Here is a 4,545-nt window from a genome sequence, read left to right as displayed (position 1 = left end):
TACAACATATGGAAGATTATTGTGAGTGGCCCCAAGATTCCAACAAAAACAAGTACTGATGGAGTGGTGACTCCAAAAGAAGAAACTGAGTGGAACGATGACGACAAGAAGAAAATGGAGTTGAATGCTAAAGCCATCAACCTTCTTCACTGTACTATCAGCTTTGAAGAGTACTGAAAGGTGCTAGATGCAAGACAACCAAAGAAATCTGGGAGAAACTCCAGGTTACACACAAAGGTACTAAACAGGTCAAAGAAACGAGGGTTGATATGCTGCGAAAAGAGTACGAGATGTTTAATATAAAGGATAGAGAAAGCATTGATGAAGTGTTTGAGAGATTCTCAATCATAATCAACAACCTTGATGCTATGGGTACGACCTATTCAGAACAAACCCTAGTGAGAAAACTCCTCAGAAGCCTCATAAAGGAATGGGAAACAACTGCCACTATCCTAGTCGAGAGTAATAACCTAAGCCCTATAACCTATGATGAGCTGAGAGGAAAACTCCTTGCCTATGAAGCCACTCACACAAACCCATACTCAAAGAAAAAGGGAACAACCCTTAAGTCAAAAATAGAATCAAAAGAGAGTAAGTCTAGGGGATGATTTTTTAGATGATGAACTTGTGTTTTTTGCTAGGAGACTTAGAAGGATAACAAAGAACAAAGGCACGAGAGTTCAAGCTCAAAGGAATACAAGAAGGACTTGAGCAAGGTGATTTGTCATCATTGCAAGGAGGCTGGATATTTTAAGTTCAACTGTCTGAAGCTCAAGAAGGAGGACAAAGGGAAGAAAAAAAAAGAAGAGAGTGCTCATGGCATCTTGGCAGGACCTTGAGAATGAGTTGGATGAGGAAGAAGACTTCGAAAGTGAAGATAAAATCTGCTTCATGGCTGGTGATGATCAACTTGATAAGGTAAATTACTATGACTTGTCCATAGATGATTTACATGTTATAATTGATGATCTCACACAAAATTCTTCAAAACTACTGGAAAAATACACTAAATATAAATCTGAAAAAGAAATGTTGAAAGATGAAAATGATTTTTTGAGAGAAAAGGTAAAAAAAACTGAATGTGCTTTGGATATTATTGAAGAAAACAGATTTCTAAATCTGAACTTGAAAAACTAAAAGGAAAACACATTGTGGATCCTTCTCAAGAGCTTATTGCTGAAAATGAAAGACTAAATGAAATGATTAAAAGATTGAATGGTGATTTAGCAAAATTTGCTCAAAGTTCTAGCAACTTGGACAAATTACTTGTAAGTCAAAGACCATTATTTGAAAAATATGGTTTAGGTTATGTAACCAAGGAAAGTGCAATTTTTAATGATTCCTCTATGAAATTTGTGGCTTTTTCATAAAAAACTAAATCCCCTTCTAACAAATCTGGTCTTAGATATATTCCCACACATGAGGAGGAATTTGATGAACTTTATACTAGTGAAACTGAGCCATCATCAAAGACCAAACCCACATCAAATAGGTCAGGTCTGGGATACATTTCGAATAATGAGGCTGCTTTCAAAAATCCACCATTTTACAACAAAATCTCATATTCGAAAAGTCCAAATGCTTCCAAAAATTCTGGTTGGAATGCTTTTGTAAAGAGGAACAATCATAACAAAAATCATTTTGTTAAAAGAAATGCACATCTTCCAAAAATCAGAAAATTTCAGTCATTTAATCATTTTCAGCATCATAACTCTTCTCAATCTCAGCAACATACATAAGAAAATCATTGATTTAATTGTAAAAAATTTGGTCACTCATATTCACAATGCTTCATTGAAAAAAGAATAATAAGAAACCAAATTTACAATGTTGTTTGAGATTTCAATGCACTTGGGCAACCAAGGTGGATTAACTTCAAATGATCCAAATTAATTTGGATACCTACGGTTACTTGAAGTTTAATGTAGATTTGCCTAGCATCCAATAACAAAAAGGATATGTGGTACTTGGACAGTGGATGCTCAAGGCATATGACTGGAAGGTCAACTTTCTTCATCAAACTAAACAAGTATGATGGAGGTTTTGTGACCTCTGGAGATGATGAAAAAGGTAAAATAGTTGCTGTTAGAAAAATAGGTAATAATCATTCTACTTTCATTGATGATGTCTTTTTGGTAAATGGGTTGAGGCATAATCTTTTGAGTATAAGTCAATTGTGTGACTTAGGTTATTTGGTGATTTTTAAAAGATTGGAATGATGTGTTATAAATGAAAAGACCAATGAAGTGTTGTTTATTGCTAAGCGTTATAATAATGTGTATGGACTTACTCTTGATGAACTAAAGGATCAAAATGTAGCTTGTTTTCATTCTAAAGAATCTGAAAAGTGGCTATGACACAAGAGATTGGATCATGCAAGTATGTTTCAAATAAACAAACTTGTCAAGAAAGGATTAGTAAGAGGTCTTCCTTTGATAAGGTTTGACAAAGACATCACTTGTGATGCTTGCAAAATGGGGAAACAAACAAAGAGTTCATTTAAATCTAAGAAAGATATCTCTACTAAAAGAACTCTTGAATTGCTACATATTGATTTATTTGGTCCAACAAGAACTCAAAGCTTAGGTGGTAAACACTATAGTTTAATAATTGTGGATGACTACTCTAGGTTTGGTTGGGTTTTATTTCTTGCACACAAAAATGAAGCCTTTTCGGCCTTTGAAATTTTTAGCATTCAAAATAAAAAGGATTTAAAGATCTCTTCTATAAGAAGTGATCATGGAATTGAATTTGAAAACCAATTATTTGAATCCTTTTGTGAGGAATTTAGAATATCTTACAATGTTTCTTGTCCAAGGACACCACAACAAAATGGTGCCGTAGAAAGAAGAAATAGAAGTATTCAAGAAATGACAAGAGCCATGCTTTGTGAGACTAATGTTCCAAAATTCCTTTGGGCTTAAGCGGTTAACACAGCTTGCCACATTTTGAATAGAACTATCATAAGAAAATTTTTGAAGAAAACACCTTATGAACTTTGGAAAGGTCACCCACCAAATTTAAACTACTTACATATCTTTGGATGCAAATGTTTTGTTCTAAACAACAAAGATAATTTAGGAAAATTTGATCCAAAGGCATATGAGTGTTTATTTGTAGGATATTCCACAGCTAGTAAAGTATTTAGAGTTTATCATCGAAATGCTAGAATAATTGAGGAGTCCATACATGTTACATTTTGTGAAACTAACTTGGTTCAAAGTATTTTGGAAGATTGTGATGCAGGAAATAAGGTTCAAAAGGACGATGAAAAAGCCCAAAATCATGAAAGTGAAAATTCTAAGCAAACTGAATCAGAACCTGTAGCTGCTGAAAATCCAACAAGAGACAATTCTATTTTGTCTCATGAATCTGGAGGAAATCCTGAAACCACCAGTTCCCTGAATTCCTTGGTGAATAAATCTGCCTCAAAGTCCACTAGACCTCGTGAATAGAGATTTTTAAAGAATTATCCTGAGGAGTTTGTCATTGGGGAGGTCTCACATGGTGTCAAAACTCATTTCTCCACTAGAAAAGTAAATGAAGAAACAAATATTTCTTTTCTCTCTCAAATGGAGCCTCAGAACGTCAAGGAAGCCCTTGATGACCCTTCTTGGGTAAAGGCAATGGACGATGAGCTTCATGAGTTTGAGAAGAACCAAATTTGGACATTGGTTCCAAATCCAAATGGAAAGAAAGTGACCGACACCAAGTGGATATTTCAGAACAAGCTAGGAGAGGATGGTAGCATTGCAAGAAACAAAGCAAGGCTAGTGGCACAAGGATATGACCAAGAAGAAGGAATAGATTTTGATGAATCTTTTGCCCCTGTTGCCCGAATGGAAGCCATAAGACTTCTTCTAGCTTATGCTGCTTTTTGTGGTTTTAAATTATATCAAATGTATGTGAAATGTGCATTCTTGAAAGGAGTGATAGATAGAGAAGTGTATGTGGTTCAACCACCTAGTTTTGAAAATAAAGAATTTCCTAACCATGTTTTCAAACTATCAAAAGCTCTCTATGGTTTAAGACAAGCTCCTAGAGCTTGGTATGAGAGACTTAACTTTTTCCTTTTGTAAAATGGTTTTCAAAGAGGCATCACAGATACTATTCTATTTATCAAGAATTCTGATGATTCTTTCATTCTAGTCAAAATTTATGTTAATGACATTATTTTTGGATCAGCAAATGAATCCCTTTGTACTGAATTTGGAAAACTCATGACAAGTGAATTTGACATGAGTATGATGGGTGAACTTAATTTTTTCCTTGGGCTTCAAATTAAGCAAACTGAAAATGGTATTTTTATTCATCAAGAGAAGTATGTCAAGGAACTAGTTAAGAAATTTGGTATGGAAAATGCCAAACCCATGGGAACTCCCATGTACCCTAATTCTAAATTAGAAAAGGGAGAAATTGAAAAAGATGTAGATGAGACTAGGTATAGAAGTATGATTGGATCTCTTATGTATTTAACTTCCTCTAGACCTGATATTATACAAAGTGTTGGAATGTGTTCAAGATTCCAATCAAAGCCAAAAGAGT

This window comes from Arachis hypogaea, chromosome 18, assembly GCF_003086295.3.
Source record: "Arachis hypogaea cultivar Tifrunner chromosome 18, arahy.Tifrunner.gnm2.J5K5, whole genome shotgun sequence".
Taxonomy (NCBI): Eukaryota; Viridiplantae; Streptophyta; class Magnoliopsida; order Fabales; family Fabaceae; genus Arachis; species Arachis hypogaea.
The sequence above is the reverse complement of the archived record's forward strand: the minus strand, read 5'-3'. Positions refer to the sequence as shown.